At 37.8% G+C, this 26928-nt stretch overlaps 1 long non-coding RNA gene across 2 annotated transcripts; it reads left to right on the top strand.

The window, feature by feature from the left end:
- LOC109492597 lies at positions 1–26928 on the top strand. Of its 2 annotated transcripts, XR_006595551.1 has the most exons (5): positions 1–114; positions 12058–12171; positions 13672–13786; positions 15236–17101; positions 26619–26928. It is a non-coding gene; the product is annotated as an uncharacterized LOC109492597 (long non-coding RNA). The 2 variants fall into 2 exon arrangements; XR_002741230.2 differs by lacking the exon at positions 26619–26928 and having other exon boundaries at positions 15236–17243.

Genomic DNA, 26928 nt, shown 5'->3' with positions numbered 1-26928 from the left:
TTATAGATAAATCATTCCTTGATGCAGGGATAAATATATAGAACACAAAAGGATAACGGAGCTGCTTAGGTTCTAAGCACATCTCGATTGGAAAGATCACACCTTTTTCGACAGGTAGGTGGTGGATTTTGCCATGGGATTTGTTAATAAAGTCTTGCCTGAAAGTAGATAGCAGAGAGATTTCCATCCTCGCAATGAAGAAAAATGAATTCTTTAATTCCCATAAAGCTAAGAGAAATCTTAACGCAGCAGCAAACTAGCATCAAGAAAAAAAAGACACATACAGAAATGCTTTATTAGAAAGGCAACATTATTGGAAGTAGAAGGCATTCTCTCGCAAGCGAGACAGTGCTTAGAGTTCTGATTTATTTGTGTGAGAAAGATACTATCTTTTCTCTTTTTAAAGTTGATAAGAAGGAAGACAGACTGTAAGGCTGAAAAATAATTCTGTCCAAAACATCTCTTAGGTTCTAATAGTTTACTTGTTTTTGTTCTCACCATGTCGTCACTTTTAAGAAGGAAATCACATATGAAAACTTAAAAAGTCCATGTGTTTTTATGTTTACATTGTTAACATATATATATATATATATATATATATATATATATATATATATATTTCCCATAATAGTTACATTATTAATATCACTTGAGAGGGTTAGTTCTGAAAATCAGAGTATCTTCTCATTTATTCTACTGTAAAACTTATCATTGAAATGATATCTGCTGCCTTGCTTAGTTGGGGCCAAAAATAAAGTCATAATTCCAAGTCTCCAGCAAGGTTAGGCCTTATATGGCAAAATAGACAAATTGAATCTTAAAAGATTTAATCTTCATTGCCTTTTTCTTTTGGTAGCTATTCTTTTCCAAAAGCTAATATAAAGCTTTTGGAGCTTGAATTGTTTTATGTTGTATATTTGTCTTTGTTTTTATAAATTTAATAGTCTGTAAGTTCATCCTCAAACACTAAACCACTACATAGTTGAGATGAAACCTGATTTGAACCATTCAGCTTTGTATTGCCAGTGATGTTATCAGAGGAGCTACAAGAAGAATTTCTCTAAATGGTCGTATAAATCTCACAAATGTGAAGCTGGCGCTCGAATTTGTATTCCACGTAATGGGAAGACTTCTTTGAATGAAGGGGTCGTTGTGATGCTAGGTTGATATTAGATCATTGACACTTAACCCGCTGACTCTTTAGCCTAAAGGAACTTCCTAATGGAAATGCACTTGGTTTTTTCAGCTTGCTTTGCTTCTGACCAAAATTCATATCACCACTGAGTTCATAGATAGGAAATAAGCACATCCATGGGAAACACAAAGAAAGTCTTCTTGGGGTGATAGGAAAGAGAATAAGGAATGACTGAAAAGATCATCCTCTATGGAAACAAAATTCATATTAAGAGTGGAAAGATGCTATAGCAGTTGTTCAACCTGGCCTCAATGTTCAGTTGGGCACCCAGCAGTCTGGCACCCACTGCAGTGGGGGTAAGCCCCTTGCTTGATGAGAATAGCTGCTTCCACTTGGTGTATGTTGTCGGTTTCACACACAGGACTTCCTGGGGGGAGCGGAATGCCAATGCCAAGAACCTGGATTTCTGTTGTTTAGATTGGGAGGCTTTTCTAAAATACCCTACAGCAGATTTGCATAATCTTTTTTTTTATTAGATCTGTTACCTCTGCAGATGCTCTAGAACGGAGGTTCTCAAACTTTAATGGATGTACAAATCTTGTGAAATGCCAATTCTGGGTTAGCAGAATGGGCCAGGATTTCCAGCAAAGTCTCAGTGGGTCTCTGTGACTAATAAGCTCTGGGATGAGGCTGACCCGGCTGGTATGTAGACCACAGGATCCCAAGACTTGATTGGAAGTTCTCAGATGTGGCCCCAATACCAGCCACGTCAGAATTACCTGGTTATCTGTCAGAAATACAGGTTCTCCCCCTCAACCCCAGATCTACTGACTCAGAAACTCTGAGGGCAGGGCTCAGCCCTTTGTGCTTTGAACTCCAGATGCACCCTCGAATTTGAGAACCAATGCTCTCAAACCAGTGGTTTTTGAACCATACCTACAGTCTGGGGTCTTTAAACATACCAAGGCTGGGGTCTCGCTCCAAGTTAAGAAGCTAAGGCAGCATTATTAGTATTATCTCCGTCTTGCAAATGAAGAAAAGGAGGGCGGATGAAGTCCCTGTCCAAGTGTGCACAGTTAATGAGTGGGGGTGCTGGGGCTGAAATCTAAGACTTTTTATCCCAGAGTTCCTATTCCTTCTGCTCTCCTACCCTGTCTGCTGTGGGCATTTACAGGATGGAATCCAAAAGTGGAGACCGCTATCATTTATACTGTTCTGCCTACAGCCGGGGCTGAAAAGCCCATCAATCTAACTTCTTTCGAGAGAACTCTATTCTATGAGGTCCTTCACATCACTTGGCATGTCTCCCAATCAGTCACAAGCATACACTTAATTTCTTTTTAAAAGCCACCTGGTTTTGTTTTTTGTTCCTGCGTATGCCTTTTTGTTAAGTGGGTGAGGGATGTGTAATCTATCTCATGCATAATTTGTTTAAGACAAGTCATTAAAAATGCACTAAAGTTTAATATGCTGTATATGTTCCTGCTAGAATTCTTTTTCCCCATGTAAATGATTTTGAAAGTTTTAAAAATAGTTTTCAAGGTTTTATTGCATGCCATTGTTTGCAATACCTTGTTGTAAAGCTCTAAAATTAACATTTCTTTCCTATCAATTTTATCTTCTGTTTGCCTGTTATTGATTTTTTTCTTTTTTTTTTTTTACCCTCCGCGTGTCTAATGGAAACAGAGCTAATGGGTCTTTGCTTTGTTTATTCCCTTGCTTATGCAGCAGCATTGTTTTGATGCGGTCAGCACAGCTCTAGGAATAGGGCTTTGAGTGGCAGCAAGAGGGAGTTCACCAACACACTCCATTTTATTTGCGTAGACTCTAAAAGAATCCTCTCTCTTGTCCTCTTCTACCGTCTCTGTTCCTTTCTGTGCGTCTCATTTAGTTGTGTTCTGGTGAGGCGGCCTCATTTTCCTTCAAGGATATCCCTGTGAGTGATAATCACAAAAGATATATAACCTCCTAGAGTGGCTAGGAAGATCAAACCAACTGGCACCTGTGAGAAGCTTCACCCTGATTCATGAGGCAATCACGACTTCTTACTAATCTGCCACCACCAGCACTGGTTCTTTAAGCAGGGGAATCCTTGAGGGGGAAGCGTGGCGGGATGCTGATTGCTATATTTTATCTACCAACCTGCAGATAACATGGAACAAGCGTGCCTTTCACTTACTCCTTAATAAATGGAAGATGTATTTATTGAGGCTTCTTTACTAGGGGTGGGAAATGCAGAGTTTAAAAACGTGAACATTGCCAAAATCCATCACACAGGTGATTGTGTCTTTTGTCAAATTTCAATTATCTGTGATAATAAGCATCAAGTATAGAATTAGAGAAAAGTAGGTATGCTGAATCAAAGACAAAAAGGAGTGGACCTTTCCCTGACAAATGAACTATGTTATCAATTGTTACTGAGTTCAGCTACCTCGTCTAGTATGGGCAGATTAAACCTTAAGGTTATCTGAATTTAGTGTCAAATTCAGTGGTTTCTATCTCTTTGCCCACCAAATCTCTCACTAGACACACCAGCATAGTAAATCAGCAGATCTGGTCTCTGATGCAAATATTAATGAGCAGTGAAATGGCCCAAAGACAGGAAGCAGGGCGAAGAAAGGGGCCTCGATAAACCACAAATGGATAATTATTCCCTAGATAATTAAAAGCCGACGCTATGCAAGGGATACGACTCAAAATACTGATAATATGACAAAAAATACTTCTTGTGGAATTCTCTTCTGAACTTTGCAGACGTTTCACTTGTGGAGTTCTCTTCTGAACATTCCAGAAATGATCAGAATGAGGCTCCTTTATCAAGTGATTTGCAAGTCCCGAGCATCAGCTTACTGCTCCTCTCCTGAGCACGGGCAGTAGAGGCGCAAGCGGCCCGGGGCATGGGTGGGAACTTGAGCTCCGTCTCTTTCCCTGATTTGTTGTGAAGCTTTAAAGGAGTCACCTTATCACCAGCTCTCTATTTTCTTATCTGTTTAGGCAGGATTATGTTGGCTGCTCACCCAGCAAATATATTTAAAAGATTAATGGAGGAGTGCTTGCATAGTAACTTTGAACTCTTTATGTCAAAATGATACACCATTCTTGTTATACCATTAAAATTAATAAAGAAATATTGAACTCACTTTTATCTAAACACAGAACGCCACCAACCTACGAGCTGTATTTAAAAGATGTAAGCATTTGGTCTCAATGTTTGCTAGAAGTAAGGAACAGGGAAGGTTAAGCATAGCTTCTGGCCAGTATTTTCTCTCAGATGTCTATTGCACATACCACACATCATTGGGATTTTCTTCAAATCAGTTGATTGCACTTTTAAAATGTTTCTTTTACTTCCTTTCCTCCATCCAACCCAGCACCCTTGTTTGTGGTTGTTTAGAATTAAGAACTGAGAGGATCTGCCTTTGGCCATCAACTGTCTCTGGCCTGCAGCGGCTGCTCTTTTGGTAATTTCAGTAACCAATGACGAGTAAGGACAGTTACTTTAATTTGGCTCCCCTAAGGGCTGTAAGGAGTTAACTAACTACAGGAACTAAAAGACTAAGAGAAAAAATAGATCAAATGGCTGTGATCATGGATGACTAATATTGTTTATTAGGGCTAAAAAATGATTCAACTATGCTGGTGGCTTTTCAGAATTCTTCAACTATAAAAACATATAACTGCATCATACTACAAGTTAGTAAATATATATTGAGAACTTCCAGCATAAGCAGGGTTGACTGGGCCCTGATAAGATGCAAAGTGGCTATGAGGTATTATCAGTAGGAAGATTACAGTCTCTCTGAACAGATGAAACTACCTGAAATTTAGAAATGCATCGATCTCTTCAGTAATTGAAATCTCAGCCAAAACCATGGCAAAAGGAGATTTAAAGTAAAAAATATATAACGTGTAAGTCCTTGTTAATTAATGCTTGCCTTCTCATACTTGAAGTATTTTTTAAGCCTGATTTATTCCAAATGTGGTATAAACCTCACTAATTATATGTACATACTGAATATCAGACCATATTAATTTAGCACTGAGGTGCAGCTAGCTCTGAAAGAGAATGGGACAAGTATTTAAAAGTTCTTCATAATTTGAAAGAGCCTTTTAGGTCAGGAAATGAGGACTATAACATCTGGTTAAAACTAAAAGAGAATTTTAACTAATTGTTCAAGCTGGACTGTAGCCAAAACCCTGGAGTTAACACACCTGGATAATATCCATATAATGTTTCTAGAGAAATACATTCTGGTAAGGAAGCAAATAATGGAACTTTAAAGACTAATGAGGGGAATGGAGAAATTTTAGGAAACAAATTTATGGAATGATGTTGTATAATCATGTTTGAAGCTTTAGAAGACAACCCAGGTTATGCACCGAAAAATAGAAACACTATGAAATCTATGTTGTTGTTTTTTAAAAAAAAAAAACTCCAAAATTCTGTTTATACAAACAGACTTAGGTTTAATACTTCAGTTTTCTTCGCAGATGACATTGAGTTGCCATCTAGTGAGGTAGATTTGGGTTTATCTTTCATTTCAATTTTGATAAATATTTCAATTCCCCTAAAAACCAAAGAGAGTGCATTACGTTTGAGGGAATCACAGTTAGTGAAGACAAAAGAGAAACAGGAGAAATTTCAAGTTTTAGATTGTAAGTAAGAAAAATGAAAATCCTTAGACAATGTATTTAGTAACCCTTTGGCGCTTGTGTTTGCTCAGCCAACCACTTCCCTTACCCCTTCAAAAAAAAAGCCAAAGTATTTAAAGATAAGTTACTGAGTGATTGAATTAATAAATTCTAACTTTCATGGTATAGTGACTGCACAGATGATTTCATATTCTGGTTTGGTGTTATTGAGAGGTCCAGTGTTGCTAATGGTATGGGGGCTATGAGTAGAAGTCATTTTAAGGATTGTGACCTTGTTGATGAGACTGTCTCTAGTTCTTTTGCTCCATTCTCACCAGTATATACAACGATCTGCTCAGACTGAATGCTTTGATTTCACATTGGAAATATGCAGATAGAACCAAAATTTTGGTTTATAGCTGTGAATTGGAAAGGGAGACTGATACTAAGAACAGTAAACCAAAGACCACAGTTGCCACTGCTGAAATCACAGCATAAATGAAGGGAAGTGGGACACGGCCCTAATTATAGGTACTAATTTTCCCATCTGTATAAGATGCCCAAGCCGTGCAATTATTGAGCCAATATAGACTGGGTTTTAAAGAACCAGTATGAAACTTTAGATTTCGAAATATAAGTTAAAAAACAGTGTCTTATGGATTTAAAAGATGAAAGAATAAAGTTATTCTAGGTACTAGATATAATTAGTTCAATTTCCACTAGAACACTGAAATAAATATGGAGGGGGAAAATTACTAATCAACCTCTAGATAATAGCAGAATGATGAGCCATAAGTATTTAAAAAAGAATAAATAATGATAAGAAAATCTGATTACTTTCTTGATAGGATTCTGGAAGATTAAGTCAATGAAATTGCTATATTATACTTTGATTTTGCTTTTACAGTTCATGAAATTATATTTGCAAATTTTATGCAAATTTACTAAGAGATTAATGTTGTCATGTTCTATAGACTTAGGACAAAGAAAATCCTGCTAAGACCATTGGTTAAAAAATTTATAAAGAGATTCCAAGGTCATGGATTCTGTGTCTAGAAGAGCTGGGTAGTTTCATTCTCTTTTTATAGCTATATTTCTCATCTTGTTTTGGATGTATATGTTCTGTAAATACTTGTGGTTGATCATAAGAATGGGCCAGAGAAATCAGCATACCTAACAACAAAGGTTTATGTGGTATCATCATTATATCATTCATTCTTTCTAAGTTTTTGAGCACTTACCATATCACCCAGGCACTGTCTGAAGTACATGGGTTATATCAGCAAACAAAACAAATGAAATCCTTTCCCTAGTGGAGTTTATATTATGGTGGCTGGAGGCAAACAATAAACATGATAAATATGCAAATTATATAGCATGTTAGAAGGTGATTTGTGTTATAGAAAAAAGAAAAATCAGAACAGCGTAAGTGTATTCAGTATGTGGAGAAGGAGTCCAGTTTAGAATAGAGTGCTCAGGATAGGTCTGATTGGGAAGATGACATTTGAACAGACTTGAATGCCATCGGTGAGTTAGACACCTCAGGCAGAAGAGTGTTCCAGGTGGAGAGACCAGACAACACGGAAATCTCAGGGAGGGAATGTGGAACTGGTGAACTCAGTAGCAGATAAGGTCAGAGAGTTAACAGTGGGCCCAGTCGTGTTAAGTCCTTTTGGTCTTTGCAAGCACTTTAGCTTTTAATCTGAGTGACAGGGGAGTCGTAGACAGATTTGCATAGAAGAGTAAAATGAGCTGACTTATAATTTGAAAGGATCATTTGGGCAGATGTTGAAAATAGACTCTAAGTGGACAAGGATGGAAGCAGCATGACCTATTAGGAGGCTCTTACTATTATACACAGTTAACTTTATAGAATAGAATCATTTTAGGAATGGCAGCCTTAAATTTTATAGCTTAAATTCCATGAATACAAACATTTTTATTTCAGTTACATACTTAAAATGAAATTATTTCCAAGAGTCATTTATTGAAACAGTATTTGATCCTCAAATTTTCAAGAACATAAATCAAATACATAATTTAATTAGTGTAATGATTTATGTGTGCAATATTTTACAACTTTCTATGCCCTTTCACAGGCAAGAACTTACCTTAAACCCTTGAAAGACCCTGTAAGATTGGAGAGCTGATTATCATCATCTCATCCGAGGCAAAGATAGTTTATTCAACTAGTTAGTGGCAGAACCAGGATGGGAATCCAGGCATTCTTACTCTAAGCCCAAAGCTCTTTCCACTCTATCACTTCGTCCAGACAAGTCTTTGGAATTTGTTATAATAGGACATGACCTATATTAAAATTACTGTTAATGACCTACAACTGAAGGAAATTTTCAGAAAGAATTAAATCGGAGGGGAAGGGGTAGTGCACGGGCAATTAATGAAAAATAAATAATAAAAATCAATCCTGATAACTTTGGTACTTTATTTCCTGACCTCTTACTTTCACCTAGAAATCACTTATTCAAATACTACCAGAAATTGGAGTGCACTCAAGGTCAAAACTTATGGTGGTGTGGCTACTAGCCAAAGCTAACTTTCTGTCAAAAATATCTTTAAAAGAGGCTACGCTGAAGGTGTCTTCTAGGTCAAATATAAAGATATTTCAAAAACCTTGGGTCAAACACACTTCTTAAAAAATTAAATGATGTGAGATTTGTCAAAATTTAGTAAGGTCTGTGAAACTCCATTTAAGAAGTTAAACTACCATAGATTATCATGTGTTGCTTGCCAGCCTTTTAAGCTTTAAAACTCTTTTTCCAAATCAGGTTGAAAAACAGTCAAATTGTTACTTTCAATTTCACTGCCAGTGTCTTTTCTTTCCCTACCTTATTTGCATCTCAAAAACTCTGGACAACCCATCTTATATCTGCAGAATATGAAAAATTTCTCAATACATGATTTCAAACTCTCTAACAAGTTTGACCTTGAGTGAGGGTTTTGAACTTTGCCCTACAACTCTGGGATTCTACCAGCATCATGCAACATTGATTAGTCTTAGAAACGTTACTTCTTAGGTTGACCAGTAGGCTCACTTTGTTGGGCTCAGGTAGGATCCCAGAGAAGTCAATTTCTTCGTGTTTCCTTTGCTTGAGAGGGAAAAGCAGTGTGAAGACCAAAGTGCAGAATCTTTCCCTGAATAAAGTGAACAACTCAACCTAGATTGGGTGTAAAATAACTTTTATTGAGCTCCTACAATGCATCAGGCACTGGGTTGGATGCTTTCACATTTATTATTTTGTATATTTCCTTTCAATACTTTGAGGCAAATGTGAAATGTAGTTATATTTTATTGATACAGAAATCAAGTCTCAGAGAGTTTAAGTAAGTCCTCTAAGAAAGAAGATGCCAACCAAAGTTGTTTGACTCCAAATCTCTCAAAGCGTGTTTTGATTTTTGGCCATACTGACTCTCAAAATTAATCTAACCCCATATCTTATACACATTCCTCTGAGCCCCGCTGCCTGCATATCCTTCACATTGAATAGAGATGTGAATGCCTTCGGGTGTCTGGAGATGCCATATTCACACATATTGTGACTACACATTAAATCCATTCAATCACTGGGAAAATATTCATTGGCTTGAGGACAACTCAGTCAATGTAAACTGTAGTGAAAATTAAAATTAATTGGCTGAGATAGCTGTACATCTTAGGACCAAACATTATTCAATGACATCTACCTTATTAGGTGTTCTGTGTACAAAATCAAAAAGACCCCACTTGACATTGAGAGTGATGACATAGCTAAAAGTCAGAATCCAAGTTCAGAGAACCTCTTTTTTCAATTTCTAGTTTGGTTAAATATAATTATGAAAATGAATTATTATTAAAACAGGAAAAAAATCACAAGAGGAAGTAAAAAGATTATTATGTATTCATCCAAGGAAAATATTGATGATTTCTGAAAGGGATGCTGACAGCCTATAGGTGAAATCTGATTAGAAAATTAATGTCAGATATATTAGCCAGAGATGATCTCTCCATATTGATTTAGATCACCTCACTCATAAGAAGGACCCCTCCTAAGGTTCAGTATTCTTTCAGTTACACTGACCTAGATTCATCGCACTCCATTTTTCTCTTCCTTGTCCTCAGGAAGATATCCTGGTACCTATTTGTCTTTGTCTTTCCTTCCCTAAAGTCCCAAAGTTTGCCCCCTCAAGGTCATTATGCTTTCTTCAAATTAAAAAAGAAATGACTTAATTTTTTCCCCAATGATAAAAATCATACCATAACGTGCGTCATTTACATTGTTTTAGAGATTTGCGATCCATTCTTGAGATTTGCCTAGCTGTCCGTAAGACCTGGCCTTGCAGAAGTTATGCAAAGTGCATTTGTGAGGGATACTATGATATAAACCTTCCCAATTTTATTATTTTCCACTTGGTTAATATTTGAACTTATTTCATGATGGAAAAATGTTGCATTTACCCACAAATTGTCAGATGGAGGCAATCTTTTCCAGGTTTGTGAGTTAAAATTTGGAAGAATAATGAGAAAATATTAAAATGGGACCAAATGATCATGTGCTGGTCTCCCTCCTTTATTTTCCTTTCCTCTCTTCTTTTTCTTCCCCTTCAGCTCTCTCCCCTATGTTCTATTTATTAACCTCCTAGCTGAAAAAGGCAAAAACCTGAATAGGTACAGCAGAATAAACATGTATGACCCCTTAGTACCATAGTGTAAAAAAGATATCAACACTGCTAAGTGTATATGCTGTGATACACACAGGTACCTAAGCCAATCTTTATAGCAACTGTGTACTATTTCATGAGAAATATGCATTGCTCATGATTTTAAATAAAGGTGTTCTGACTAAATACAAGTTAGTGTTTATCATTGTTATTTCTACTCATTTCCTTAATCCAAAGGATTATATTTCTTGTTATTCAATCAATCAAAATGTTCTGGGGATTGGTTTCTTTATATGTGAAATATTGGGGTTGGACAGATGAGGTCTAAAGTTGTTTTTTGTTCTAAAATACTGTGACCATAAACTATCTTCTGAAACATCAGGTTTGGTGTCTCTACATGCTGTTCTTTTTTTTTTTTTTTTGCATTGTGAATTCATCTTTCATCTCACAAAACAATTTCCTTTATCCCCAAATCTTAGGGTTTCAATTTCTCTTTCCTCAGTGTTGGCAAGGCATAGAATCTCTCAGCTTTAAGTCTTCCAAATTTTACAGAAGATACACAAAGTGCCTAACTCTTTGTGGATAGTTTCTTTTTTTTTTTTTTTTTAATTTTTTAAATGTTTATTTGTTTATTTTGAGAGAGAGAGAGGGAGAGAATCCCAAGCAGGCTCCTTGCTGTGAGTGCAGTGCCCTATGCGGGGCTTGATCCCATGAACTGTGAGATCATGACCTGAGCTGAAACAAAGAGTGGGAGGCTTAACCAACTGAGCCATCCAGGCGCCCCAGATATTTAGGTTTTATTGACGGATAACAGTGAGACTGAACTCCTGTTAGAGAATGAGTGCCACATTTCTCTCCACTGAAGACCTCTCATGGAGAGGTGTGAATTTGGCTTAAACAATAGGGCAACTTTATCAGATATTAGATTTAGGATAACTTCAGGCCATCTTGTATTCACCCAATGGGAAATAAAACAAGGAAACAGGCTTACAACAGCAGAGAAGGCTATCTCAAAAGAGATTTGAGAGAATAGTTTTGTTTTCCGTCTGTACTATGTTTATGAATTTCTTTAAACTTCTAAGCACATAGCATACAGTGTGGATGATAAAGCCTAACCTTGTCCGTTTCAACAAAGACTCAAGATCCTTTACAAAGGTTTTGGACTCAGCAAAACAAAACAGAATAAAAGACATTTCAGCAAGGATTTTTCTCTTAATTGTTAAGCATATTATCCACGCAATTATTTTTTGTTGACTTAGACTAAGTCATCAAAATGTGCTTAGCAGGACCCCTAAGAAGCCTTGTGAGTTCGTTTTCCCAATACAAATGAAATATTTTCACTTAGAAGCTGAAACACAATATTTTTCCAAGAAATTAATTCTATACTTAGAAAGTTCTGCTGAAAACAAACTATGGTTTTAATAAGGGCCCTGAAATTCAATGACATGCGAATGTTCCCATATTAGAGTACAGCTTATATTCATTAGGTGTGTGACCGAATTTCCTGTTTAATTTTAGGTTAATGAAATAAATACTTTAATATAACTCTCTCTCTATTTTTTCTAATCCTAATATTTTATGAATGAACAGGGCAACAATCCAAGTTCTGGGCTTAGTTTCTGCCTCTCACACAGGGTCGGAAGGCTGGAAGTACTTAGCAGGCTATCCATCCCACTCAAGGACAAAGGAAGTTGTAAGAAACCTTTGGATAATAACAGACATGCAGTGAAGATTCCTGTGAGATTCCGGTGAGTTTTCACCGGGGAATGGATATTTCGCCATAAAACCCCAGAGGAGGCTACAAGATGGGTGTAGTGATCTTTTTGGGGGACTTGAGAATTAGTGGCCTCACTAAACTACAAGGAGGGCAAAGTGAAATGATACCTTTATCATTTCCAACGGCTCCGAAAACTCCACTCTGCCATTTCATTTTACCTTGGCAAACAACTGCAATGAAAAATAGCCCAGACACATTATAGGATATGCCCTTATGCATGATATTTTGTATCAGATATATCAGTCACATTGCAAAGGACTTAGATCAACTTAAAAAAATAAAACCCAATAGAATGATTACAGCCGCTGCCTAGAATGACAAGTATTATCAACAAAAATTAATCAGGCGCATCTTTTAGTGAACTCAATTAATAATGTGCAACAACAGGGTCTCTTTTCTTAAGATGAAAATTAATTAGTGGAGGGAAGGTCACTTGGAGATGCTGACATCACTCATCAGAATGCTCTGGCAGCTCTAATTATTTGTCTTCCAGGCTTGGGTGATCAGAAATTATTGCAATACCTGAGCAACATTTTGAAAAAGCTTTGTGCATGGCTCTTTTAATTAGACCTGGTATTTGATTAATGCAGTGGAAGCGTTTAGATCAGCCTCTTATCATTGAGTGACTTAGAAGTTTTAGGGAATTATACTGTGTGAGACAGGGTCACTGAAGAGGTTTTGAATCTATATATTTTTATTATTAAAAGAGTTATAATGTTAAATTAGATTTATCCTTCTCTTATAAGCACTCCGTTCATTGCCAAGCAGGATAATGTATGGGATAGAATTTTATTAATTCATCTTTCAAGCATTTTTTTGCCTCTCAACTAAAATAGTCATGCTTAGAGTTTTAGAACTGAACAAGTTAATTTGAAAATCTTTAAGGACTCAGTGTAGGACAATGTCGCAAAAGATGATTATAATCATTATGTCAAAATTCAACGTTAAAAAATGCAATTAGGCTTTTTTATGTACAGACATTGCAAGCTCATAATGTGAACATAGAGACAAATTATCTTGGAAAACTAGACCAGGAAAAATGCAGTGAAATTGACAATGCTTATATAAATGTATTTATATGTATTAAATTTATTTATTTCATATGTTGAATAATTGTATTTCCAAATTTTTGAAGATTAAAAAAATTAACTATGTGATAACATTTGTCTATATTAAATATGCAATAGTTTTTATGTAAATTTGTGGCTTTTAATGCAATTTACATGATATTCATACCAAGAGTACTGCTGATGTTCAGATGCTATATGAAATGTCAGCTAGGGTTTGGCTATAGGTTTCTTTCGAGACCATGGGATGAAGTGGACTTAGGGTGAATTTCATAATAACTTTTTTATCTGCAGGGGAACATATTCAAATCTTTAACACTGTAATCTAGAAAACACATCTAATGTTGTACCTGACTTTTGGTGGTTGAAGATCCATTTACCTGTAATTTTCCCTTTTACCCTAGGATTGGGAGGAGGTGAGGCTCAGGGGTGTTGATACCTCTGCAGGGACCATCGCGCACAGGAGTCACAGGCAGACCAGCAAGCTCGGCCTGGAGCTCCCAGCTTAAGACAGTGAAGGTAAAGTACATCCTTCTCCTTTCTCTTCTCCTAACCCCAGGGAGCATTCCTGTGCAGGAGACTTTGGAAAGGGTAAAATATGGTGTCAGGACTCTCATGACAATGCTGAGTGGTACTTCATACTTCAAGAGGAAATCTCCCCAACATTCTGTGTCTTCTACTTGTCCCTCTGTGTTTATTTATTGATCCTAGTCCCTTTCCCTTCATTCCCTAAGGCCATGCAAATCTCTGGATGTATGTGATTCCTTTGGATGCCTGCGATTGCAATAGAAAATCTAAGGCAGGGGCACCTGGGTGGCTCAGTCAGTTGAGTGTCCCACTCTTGATTTCTGCTCAGGTCATGATACCAGGGTTGTGAGATTGAGCCCCTCATCGGGCTCTGTACTGAGTGTGGAGCCTGTGTAAGATTCTCTCTCCCTCTCTCTCTCTCTCTCTCTCTCTCTCTCTCCCACTCCCTCCCTCTCTCCCTCCCTTTGCCCCTCTCCCCAGCTCTCTCTCTCTCAAGTAAAAAAAAGAAAAAGAGAAGAAAAATCTAAGTCAGATAAAAGACTATCTAGAAGTCAAAACTCCCTCCACCCACCTTCTCATGAACCCCAACTGCCCCAAAGCCCTTCTGGCTGGAGGAAGGAATTATAAAGTAGCAAATGTTTGCAAGGGATTGGCAGGGCTATACCTGCTGAACAAAGAAGGAGAAAGGAGCTAATAGACCTCAAATTTGGGTCTTAACATTTTGCCATCCATTTCTCACTGACCTACTAAGTATGAGTATTTATACACATGCATCTCTTGTCAAGTATGTAGCTTATTTTATATACAATTGTTAACCCCATTAGAGAAATAGCATGGGGGTAGTCAAAGGAATTTGATTTTAGATCAAAGAAACCTGGGATGAAATCTTGACTCTACTGTTTAGTCTGTGTGATCATGGGTGACTTACTCCATCTCTCTGGATCTCAGAGCCTTCACCTATAAATGGAGAAAACAGCACTAATCCCATGGACGACTGGGAAGATTAAATGAGATAGTGTATTTGAACAGGCTTACTATAGTGGTCAAAATGTACAAGCTCAGTAAAGGTTAATTCCCATTCATAATCTTAGGCACTAATATTTTGATTATCTTTCAGCTAAGGTTTGCATTATTTTCAGTTTTATAGATCAACCTTAACACTGGATGGACTATATCTTCAAGACAATATATATATATCCTAAAACCAACAAGTTGATGGTGTTTATTTATCTTAAATATATAGCTTATATAGTCCAAATGATCTATATTGGAATTGTCTGAAATGTAGCTACGATTCAGATATTAATGAAAAATAAAGTAACTTGTCCTACACTCACTGGTAAAACACTTTGGGTACTTATTTCTATTGATGAATTATGCATGCAAAGGCCGAATGGGGCGCACTGATTTATTTTTCCTCTTTTATGCCTTGATTTTCAGGCTGTGTGCAAAGCAGTGTATATTTTTTCTGTCCTGCACTCCCACTGACTATATTATGCTCATGGGGCTCTTCAAGTGGAGGAGACACGCAGCTATGCTCACGGATGGCAGGTCGGCCTATAAAGCCAAGGTAGTGAGCAGGCATTTGGGAGAAAAGATTTTAAAATTAGTGTCAGATGTGGAATTGTTACGCTGAAGTACAACATCTCCACTTAGATGTCAATTCCATTCACACTTCTACTTCTCAAAATCCCACCATTTAAGAAATCTATGAACACAAATCTTAAAAACCTAAAGTCATGGCCACAAAGCACACATGTAAAACAATGAACCTGTATCGCTTTTAAAATTTCACAAATATTTATGTAGTACTTATTATGTGCCAGGTGCAATTCTAGGTCATTATTAAGTATTAAGGAGAAAGAAAAGCAGAAATTGAGAACGGGTGTCCTTTCCCAAAGACAATGGAGAGCAATAAAAAAAAAATGCCTTAAGAGCATGTATTTGCCTTATGTATTAATTGGTATCACACCTCTGGAAGATAAGAAACACCTAGTCATTAGTTGCCGCCCCCTTTCAGATTTTCTGCTTGAGGTACAGCAATCCATAGTGAAACCTACTGCAGTCAGTGCTGATTGATGCTCATGCATGGATTCATAGGGTGCCCAGATACACGGGTGGAGAGGGGGTACTGTCTCTTTCCTCTCTCCTCTCTGGTTCCCACTTACTTCCAGAGCTGCAGATCCAAGCAGGATGTGAGTGGCACAGTGGTGAAGAAGCCACACCACAGGATTAGGAGTCTGGAGAAGTGGTTTCTAGTACTGTTCCTGCCACAAATCTGCTAAGAACTCTTCAAGGAGTTCTGGTGTACCACGAGCTCTGCGGTACGAGGAGTGTGTCCCAAACAGATTGGGAGCTTACCCACATCAGCTAACTCTTTCTCATTCATATTTGTATCTCTAGTAACAAAGGAAGAAAGGGCAGGCACAATTTCTCACACAGGGTAAAATTTCCTCCTTCCTTTTTTCACCCTGCTTTCTTGATGTAGAACCAGCTTTGTCTTCCAAGGGCGGATAATTCCCTGTGTTGTGACAACTAATTCTTTTTATTGTTAGAGAAATCAATGCAAATATATCATCAGCCTGTGGCACCATGACTAACACCCCCATTTAAATATGGTGATTGAAACTTTTTTCAACATTCTGTTAAGTAATTTTCCTAAAATGACCTCCACTTCTTAAAAGTGGCAAATAGATTTTGTCAGCGGGTATTTTAGTCATTTCATAGTTGAAATCACTTCTGATACTTGCTAATTGTACGAAAACATATTTGGTACTCTGTTAACTGCCAGCAACTGATTGGCTCTGGAGAGTAGGATCTGAAAGTACTAAGTACTGTCAAAGGTAGAAAAGTTTTTGAAGTCTTGCAGGTAAAAGATGCAAAGTATCAGCGAAAAGAGAAAAACCTTTTCTGATAGGAATCTACAGTGAGAATGTTCAGGGTACTGTTTTAGGGACATCCATGTTGATGAGTTATCATTAAATGCCGCCATCCCCGGCTGGCTATGGGAACGTAGGCCAGCTACTTCACCCCAGAGCCTCAGTTGTTTTACCTAGAAACCGAATCTAGGCTGAGATGGGCTGCTTGGGCTCTGCAACTCTCCAGTGTCAAGATCTTGAAAATGGTACTCAAGTAACCTGAAGGATTGCAAAAATCACGAATCTTCTCTTCAAAGGAATAATTGAGCATGTCTGAACCGCAACCTGAACTCAGATTTTCTACAACATCTATTTGTTTCGTGCGGGTCAACTGTAAGATTGTTCAAAATTTTGTCGTGGCTTAAAAAATACCCTACTGCATTTACGGGTGAGTAACTCCTTCCCTTCCCTCCCTACTCATGTGAATGACAATTAGGAAGAAATATTCCCCTAGGATTATTCACCTAAAAGAACTACATCTTTCCACCCAACTTGCCTACTGAGTTTAAATACATTATTTAAAGCTGGATAGACTTGGGGCGCCTGGGTGGCGCAGTTGGTTAAGCGTCCGACTTCAGCCAGGTCACGATCTCGCGGTCCGTGAGTTCGAGCCCCGCGTCGGGCTCTGGGCTGATGGCTCAGAGCCTGGAGCCTGTTTCTGATTCTGTGTCTCCCTCTCTCTCTGCCCCTCCCCCGTTCATGCTCTGTCTCTCTCTGTCCCCAAAAAAAAAAAAAAAAAAAAAAAAAAAGTTGATAAAGCTGGATAGACTTGAGGCATTTTCAGATTTGAAGTAAAATGCCATAGTTTTGAAAAGATTCTATTATCCGTTGCCTGCTGGAATTTGTATTAATTTATAGCATTTGGAGAAAATTACAATAAACAAGCCCTTTACTTCTTAGAATCATACATCTTATTGTCTACATGATCTGATGAGTAACTGGTGAAATTAGCACAACCTTCCTCTGCATTGGGACACTGGGTGTTATTGGCAGTAGTATATATCATTTCTTAACAAATTCCTCTGTGTTTTTCTGAAGCCTGCTAGTTTGATTCTATTCAATCAATAAAAAATGTTCATAAGAAAAATATTGCTAGTAAATTCTTGTTCCTTCTCAGGACACATCATAGTTTAACTTGTCAGAAATATTTCCATGTGTACACAATAAAACCTTTCTGTTTGGTAAATGTAAGGATGCTGAAGTTGTCATTGTCAAATGCATCACCTGAAGCTATATAGCTAATGATACGCATTTGATCAACTTGCCAACTGTTTTATATCTGAGAAACAAAGGAAACTACACATGTATATTAAAACTGATTAGCATTGTACCCTAAAGCAATTAAATAAATATTAGAAGAAACTCCCACAGCCCTTTGTTTTGCTATAAGGGGCTCAGCTGTGCTCCTTCTAACCCTAACTACATCACTTCAAATTACCAGTAAATTAACAGAGGAACACTTTCAACCTCAGAGCAGATTTGATCCAAATAGTCTTTAAATGCCATTTCTGTTCCTATTAACCTAAAGATCGGCATAGCAGATATTTTCGCGAGGCTGCCCAGCAGTCCAGGGCATTAACGGCGAAGTTGTGACAGCACTTTTCATGATGATTTATGATTCCGTGTTTAACTTGATTACGCCAATGCTGACTCTGAATACTATTTCAATTAGTGCACAGAAGGTCACATCACAAATATTCCTCTATAATCTATTCCTATTAACACTAATACACAGATTAACCAAATCTTTTCACCCTTGTTGATTCACATCATCCATAGCCCTAACTGCCGGCTTGTTTACCAGTTTACTGCTTTGGACACTTCCGAAATGGTAATTTTCACTCCTTTGAGTATCATTAATAGCTGTACTATGACATGGGGAATAAAGCATCTCTCTGCTGGCGTTTGTGCATTAATAATTATCAAAGTCTCAGATTTATTAAACAGGAGGTATGCTTTCTAAAATGCCTGTCTAAAGCATTATTTCATGAGCAATTACTAAATAAATATACAAAAGATTTTTTAGGGAAATGAAACCGGCTTCCGCCTAAAATCAATTTTAGCAACAACTTTCTCTCATTATTGCTCCCTTAACGACTTCAGGGAATTGCTCCTGTATATATGTAACCAATCATAATCCAGTTTCCTTTTTTTTTTCCTTTTTCTTCTTTTTTCTTTTTTTGACTAATTTCTACATCTAATCACTGGGGAAAACAGAGAATATTGGGTCATCAGGTCTTTCTTTTCTACCTGCAAACTGCTTATTAAACAGTCCCTGTGGTACAAAATTAAGACTACAAAGAAGAATGGAGTTTTACGAAAAAAAAAAAAGTTTTCAATTTGTCCAAAGGTTAAAGTGAAACCAACTGCTAGAGACAAAATCCGCACGTCATTTAAACAATTAGTGAGGAACGTTCAAAGACCATGTTCAAAGTGCACACAATTTGTATTTTAAGTTGTATGTGGATGGGATCTAGACCTAAAGTTAATTAACAATAAACGAAGAGAGCTGCATCGCAGACGTTTAACTGCACGGATAGGCTGGCGTCCAGCGGGGACCGTGGTGGGAAGCCAGAGTGTTGAGCTGGAATGTCACCGTGCTCAGTGGGCCCCCAATAAATGCCTTATTAACAATGATGTTGTCAGCCTTGCAAAATATTAAAAAGGCCTTGTCTCTGTAGTTTGATTTTTTTATTTTTTATTTTTAGAGACCCGAAAAAAATCTTTTATCACAAGGTATTTACAAAGGAAAAAAAAATCAATAGTAGAGAATTGTTGCACAAGCCGCTGTTGCCCACTCCTTGGCAATCTTGCTTTCAGAGATTCTCCGGCAAGCAAAAATGACATTCGTACCCCTCTCACAGCTGCTTTTACTGATTTTTCATGCAATCGTTCATATAGGCTCAGTGCCTCTTGGAGCAAGAAACAGCTTTCCTTTTTTGGTGGGAGAGACTGAATTTGCATGATGAGGACAGTTTTTAAAAGTCAAAATAACCAATTGAATTTATAAAAATAGCTATCGACATGGCCTTATTTCTTTTCAGTGTTTTTATACAATTACTCCATACGCCACTTCAGCAACACGTAGACAGCTAGCCAATACTGATTATGTATCAATCTGTCCCTTCGTCCCCACATACCAGCACACTTACTTCTCTTTAGAGTTCCCTTCCGGACATCCACCCTTTTCCTCGACTGGACTCCTAGGTCATCTTTCAGACTCTTGTCTCATATTTCAAAGGCACCGGTTATCTCTCACTGACCCTTGCTAAGCTATTAACTGACAAATGGGGTAGCGCCCAGTACTGAATTAACACATGACCCCATGTATAGATTTAAAAAGGGAATCTTAGAGAATGTAAAAACAAAACTGCACTGGTAAAGTGATGTGTGGTGGGGTTACAGTTTATGGATGACGGTGTTGCTAACTAACGTTTTTCTGAAGACAGCAGAGAAGAAGGTATCTCTTTCATTTGTAAAGGTGTGCACTTGAGTTTTCTGCTCACTGGCATGCCAGAGAACACAGGCTTGGGCCCCCCGTGCAAGGAGTAACAAGGTCTTAGGAGGGTCAGGGTCAGTCCCTGACTCTGAGATGTGCGTGTCTAGTGTTACACGTAGAAGATCCTGAAGCCGAAGGGAAATTTGACTCCAAGCTCATAAATTTCCAACTCTCTGTTGCTTTCATGTTTTACAAAGTCAACTCCAAAAACCTGAGAAACTGGGAAGAAATCATCCCTTCCCATAACATATGTGAATGTACTGTGTACCGTGCCTGCCACGTAGCAGGTGCCCAAGGAAAATTAGTTTTCTACCTTCCTTCCTCTCTGTTACCTTCTACTCTCCCTCTCTCACCACCTCCTACCCTGGCCTCAACTTTCAAAGTGCACTGGCCGGGAGATGGAAGTCAGTTATTCTGGATGTGTGCATTGTATATCCTGACCCAACCCCAGTCTTGATTGATGTCAAAACAGTTGGAGCAAACAGCTGTTTGCAAAGAATTTCAAATAAATAAAGGATTAACTTTCCATTCTGGAATGCTGATTGAAAATTTATTTAGGAGTAGAAGAGTCTGAAAGGAGTAGAAGGGGGAGAGTAGGGGTAGAATTTCATGCAAGGATAGCAAAGTGAGAGAGAGAATCATCTAATTTCTCTTAGTTGCCTGAAGACATACTTAAGGGGGCTTAAATATGGACTGACAAAGATGAATGAATCTCCTTATTGTTGCATTAATAGGATAGTTAGAGTTAAGCATCAGTGAACATTTATTCTTATAATAAAAGCTTTCTTTAGTTTTCCATATAAATGTACTTCTTTGTATAATAGTATCTGTGTAGTAATCATAAGTGATGCTTAGCCTACACGTCTGAGTGATTAGGGAATAGTTATAAATTTTTATATGCATATATCTATATCTTCACGTGGATATAGCCTTCCTTCCTTTTACAGGTGGTTCATAAAAGGGTTGTAATAGAAAAGATCCACTTCAAGTGAAAGGTTGAGCTGTTACGTCTAGATTGAGAGCGATCACAGAGATTAGCCCCTTGCCCTGAGTAATTTATAAAAAGCAAATGAGGGACTGGTGGCCATGAAAATAAATATAATTAACCCACTTAGAAAAACCTTCACCCTCGTTATGGATAGTTTCTGCTTGATCAGGCTGACTCGAGTAACACACAAATAAATTAAGAAAAAGATTCCCAGATTTTAAAGTTTCTTTCTAATTTCTTCATGAATAATTGGACTATAGAAGAATAGGCCCATTTTTCAAACTCTGAATAAGCACCTCATGTATATGAGTCAGTTCATAATTTTTGCACAGATGTCACACTCCACAGGATATAAAAACAAACTAAAGATAGCTGGCCATATAATGTGTAGATATATCATTGTTACAGATGCTCAGTAGAGCCTTGTGCATTTTTTTTTCCAAAACAAATCTCAAATCTACATATTTTGAAGATATAAATTTCTCATTTGTTATTCTTGGACATGCTCTTTATTTTTTTTTAAGTGAATTTTTAAAAAGTTGCAGGCCCACCAAGCTGGCATGAAACGGACTCGGCTGGAAAAGCGTCCCGTTCCTACACAAAGAAGATACAACAAAGACTGTGTTTTTCTGACACTGCCTAGAGATCCTGCTTAGTGAAAACCAACAGCCTCTCCCGTTAATTCAGGCTTTTGGCTCAGTCATTTGGGGTCCTGTGCCCTGACAAAGAGCCCACAAATGTTACTGACACGTGTAATTTACTGCAGATCTTCTCTTTGGGCCTGGAACACACAATAGTGCGTCGCTTAGAACTGGGGGGTAGAGGGAAACATCTTTCCTAGGCGGCTCTTCCCGTTTGTGCCCACCAGTGATTCATTTGAGCAGAACCACTGTGTCAGCGGGCTGAGGAGATTGTGTGACTGTTGTTCCCTCTGTTTCGACAAGCCCCTAAACAGAGAGTTGAATAAGATTAGGGCGGTTGTCTGGGGATCCTGGGGACAGCTGCTTCGTGAAAGGGAGAATGTCAAATATCCATCATAATGCTTTCTTCAGTCAACACCCTCCCAGGGAGATGCCCAAGTGGAGGTTTCGTTTTGGTGGTGGAATAATGTTCTTATGGGAGGGATGTCGATAGTCTGAGTCTGCATCCCAACTCTGCTCTATCTCTGTGTGTCGCCTTAGTCGAGTTATTTAATTTACAGAGTCTCAGTTTTCCCATCCTTAGAATCAAATGACAGTAGTACTTCGCTTTCAGTTGCTGTGAGAATTGAATGACGTGCAAAGTGCCTGGCACAGAGATCTCATCTTTGTATTTATTGCCGCCCTCCTATGCATTGCATGAAAGGAAACACTGGGCAAGATCCTACCATCCTCCTCTATCCTTGGCTGGCCGAAGTGTCCTCAACATATGTGACAGTTGAGGGACACAGCTCTGATCTCGGAGAATGTTCTTTCCTGTCATGGCAGCCTGAGGGATAAGAAAAGGGCACATTTATGCAGTGAGTAGTGAAGTCTATTGTAAGCAGTTTTTCTCTTCATCTTTTGCTATCCTCCTCTGACTTTTCCTTTCCCTTTTCCTCTTTGGGGTAAAACTATCAAGTGTCTACATCTCAGTATAAATGTACCTAAAAACTGCATACCTACATGAGGGAGAAAGCCCCGATAAGATAGTGACAATGATGGATGTTGTATGTGGGAAGGAGTGCCATCTGAAGGCGACCAAAAAGACTGAAACTGTTCTGGAGCCTGGCCGAGGTTAAAGGCCCCTCCTCTAAAAATGAGATGGACAGAGATATGTATTCACATAACGCCCGGCTAGAAGGGGGTGCGGCACGGAGCTCAGAGGACCTGCATTTCAGTTAATCCGCGACATTCTGGCAGTATGACCTTAGGCAGGTCCTTCATTCCTCGTGATGTTGAATCTTCTCATGCATATGACCATAATACCTGCCTCACAGGTTTGTTGTAAAAGTCTAAGAAATGATGTTATTCCACGCAGAAATCTTTGAAGGTTATGCGCACCACCCCCATGACGTTTGTTAGTGATAATAATTAAATCATACATATCAAAGATCTCCAGAGCTGTGAAAGAATGATAAGGCGACGTGGACGAGAATGAGAAAGCATTCTTCGAAGCATGAAACGATATAAATACCTAATAATTTGGGTGTAGAACCTTTATTCTACAGGTCTGTAGGAAATACAAGAAACAAATAAAGGGAAGCACTATTTCAAATGGAAGGAGGTAAACCCGGGGAGCTCATTCTTTCAGGGGTGACATGGTTTGAAGAAAATAGTAAATTTCTTGGCAACCACCATCCTCGCCATCATCATAACAGCAATAATAATATAGTCATGGCAATAACAGTAGCTAACATTTTCACAATCTCGTGTGCTTCCTAAACTAAACTAAAATTTTGTGGAATGATTCCAGTATTGAAATGAAAAAACTGAACTCTTTGAGTATGAAAAACCTTTGCAAGCGTCTTACCTGGTATCAATCTTGATGGAGCTGGGAGGGGCACGGAGAACTGTGGAATGAACACTTTCAGAACAACTGAATTCCATCTTCTGGACAATTAGCGCTTGCAAGTTAAATCCAGAGCAGGGAGAAGGAGTGAGTTAGGGAGGAAAAAGAGCTAGTGTGGAAGGGAGGGAGAGACTGATATTTCTTAGGCAGCTACTATGTGCCGGTGCTGCACAGAGTACATTATGAGTGCGTGTATACAGCGAGGGACGAAGATCTCTTAGGTCTCTGGGGTCGAGTTTACAACACGAAAGCAATAGAAATTCAAGACGAATGGAACAAGCATTTCCCCAATACAGGTGCTAAGCTACTACCATAATTTTGAATACTGGGTTGGGGAGACTAGACATCCAACCCATTATGTAAGTAATTCTTTTGTGCTTTCTTTCCCTTTTGCAATTTTCCCAGAAGTTAGTGAGTAAATGAACCTCTACCACCTATGTTCAGAAGCACACTTTCTCTGATGTCGAGTTCTGGTTTATTATGTTATTATAAATGATAGATCAGGAGGACATTATGAAACATGGATGGGTTAAAACGAATAATATTAAAACGAATAATAACATCTTTGAGTGCACAAAGACACTGAGTGCTTCCTATATTTTTTCTTTCTCTTCTCTTTTTCCTTTCCTTTCTTTCCTCTCCTTTCCTCCCTTTCTTTCTCTTTCCTTCCTCCCTCCCTCCCTCCTTCCCTTATTTTTCCTCTTTTCCTTCTTCCTTCCTTCCTTCCTTCCTTCCTTCCTTCCTTCCTTCCTTCCTTCCTTCCTTCCTTCCTTCCTTTCTTTCTTTCTTTTTCTTCTTTCTTTCTTTCTTTCTTTCTTTCTTTCTTTCTTTCTTTCTTTCTTTCTTTCTTTCTTCTCTCTCTTCCTTCCCTTCCCTTCCTTTGAGTTCTTCTTTCTCTGTTCATAGCAATTACAAACTAGATAAAATGATTTCCTTGTCATGCCCTTCACTATGTTTACCACAATTCTCACAAAACTGGATCTTTTGTAACTATTGTTTTTGTAACTAATTATTTCTTACTATTATACTACGCATATACTTTCTTAATCAGAATAAATTCGAGGATACTGACACTGCATTGGCAGAAACAGAATTATGTGTGTGATGTCAACATTTATAGTTTCCTGTGCAGCCTCCTTCCTCTGGTACAGATTCTGGAAAGACACATAGACAAAATGACTGCAGTGGGATCTCATGTCTGAGGTGAAGTTCATTTCTAATAAATGTATCACTACAAGGTATAGATTCTTATTTTAAATTAAAAATTTCCCAAATGTGAACTATCTCCCCCAAACAAGCTTTGTCCACTACATTCCTGGCAGACTCACTAGTTAGACACATTTTTCTCTAAATATAAATTTCTCAGATCTGTATGAGTGAAACTTAACAATTAATTTTAAACCCTGAATTTGGAAAAAACAACCCTAGATTTCTTTTTCCTACACTGACTTCACCCCTATTGAATACTTCCTATAAAAAGTGACATTGCTTATGGTGTCGACAGCTAGAGAGCCTCTTGGGGCTGCACCAGGCTGCAATAAATGAAAAGCTCTTTTCAGACTGAATTTTAGTTGTGTATTGTTATTTGTCTTAGAATCCATTTATTAGTCCAGAGATAATGTGACAGTTGACTCTTACAGTAACACAGTACTCATTAGCTAGCTTGACAGGGAGGTGCCAACATCCGCTGGAGATTGTATTTTATTAATCTTCATGGCTCATTTGGAAGCCTGGCTGGCTATCTTGTAATGTGCCCTCGTGCTGACTGGGACAGGGATGCGTAGCCATGCTTACGACTGAAGAATATCAACTTGCATGATAGGATCTTTCCTTTTCTTTGACCTGAAATGCAGAAATCTAGGAAAGCTCGAGTGGAATGCTGTAGAATCCAGTGAAAATTGCCTTCCTCGGAATCTGTAACATTCCTTCTAGATGCTAAGAACCACTTGATTTTAAAACTACTCAGTGCTCGGTTGGTATATATGCTAAAATCTGAGAAGAGATTTAGATTTAAGTTTAAGGTGAGAGTTGAAACGCCTTGAAATAGTGTAGTTTGCTATCACATCTTTGTTCCCTTAATTCATTTTTGTGTGGTAATAAAAATAGTCTGAGCTGATCTGATTTTTTTCCAGCTTATTGAATTTGCATCTATCATGCTCTTTGGGTCTGAAAAATCTTAGTGTTTGAACACACTGAACGTCATGACTCATAGCTCTTATTCCGTTGACTTTTTGTTTTCAGTTGGATTTTTGCTACGAGTATATTTGTTTGGGATTTTATTGTGTCCTTTACCAATTATACAGCAATTTCTTATAAGGTCGTTGCTTAATTTCAAAAAATGATTTTGATAATAAATGGTTTGCCAGAGGGTTGAAGAATTTCCAAGTCATCACACTTTTGGTGACTTTCTGGACAAATAAACTATTATTTGATTTCTAAACCTCTACATATAGTATTCTGACTATATTTCTAGAAGAGTTTTCACTTTTTTCTTACCAATTCGAGCATGTTTTACTCCATATTAACTGAAAATAGATTTGATTTGGATGTTTTCTTTGGCACTACACTAATAAGGCTAATCAAGATGAGATTCCAAGCCTTAAAAAAAAAATGAAATCAACATGTGGTTTAATTCTCACTACTAATACTACCCTGAAAGACTGTTAAGCTTCTGATAGAAAACAATAAAAAACAAGGAAATTCACTGTTAAAACGGCAACATACCATATGTCCTTTAATACCTAATTACAACAGGGGCACAATAAGAAAGTCATTAAACCTGCACCCTATTGTGCATAGGTATCAGAGGACATATGGTGCATTTCAACCATTAGTATGAATTTGATTGCATCTGTGATTTTCTGTTACAACTTTGACTGTATTTTCCAGAAGAAAATGTTGGTAGACATATTGGTCATTGAGAAGAATTGCCAACAATGAGAAACGGGACCATTTTTACCCCTCCAGAGGTAGGTGATTATAAATTGCATAAAGGCCTACTAATAACCTTGTTTTCTCTTCTGACTTTCAATGTCTTTTGGTGCTTTATTTCCCTCACTGAAAATTTCTCATCCAGGCAAATTATTTTTTCTTGCCAGATAAGGAAATTTGACCCAAGTCGTTGTAAAATGTGCATTTCTCACTAAATAGTCCCTGTAATATTGTAAATTTATATAACTATATATCAAAAATTGTAGAT

Source organism: Felis catus, chromosome A1 (genome assembly GCF_018350175.1).
Source record: "Felis catus isolate Fca126 chromosome A1, F.catus_Fca126_mat1.0, whole genome shotgun sequence".
Lineage (NCBI taxonomy): Eukaryota > Metazoa > Chordata > Mammalia > Carnivora > Felidae > Felis > Felis catus.
Note: the sequence above shows the minus strand (reverse complement) of the source record. Positions and strands in the feature narration are given on the sequence as shown.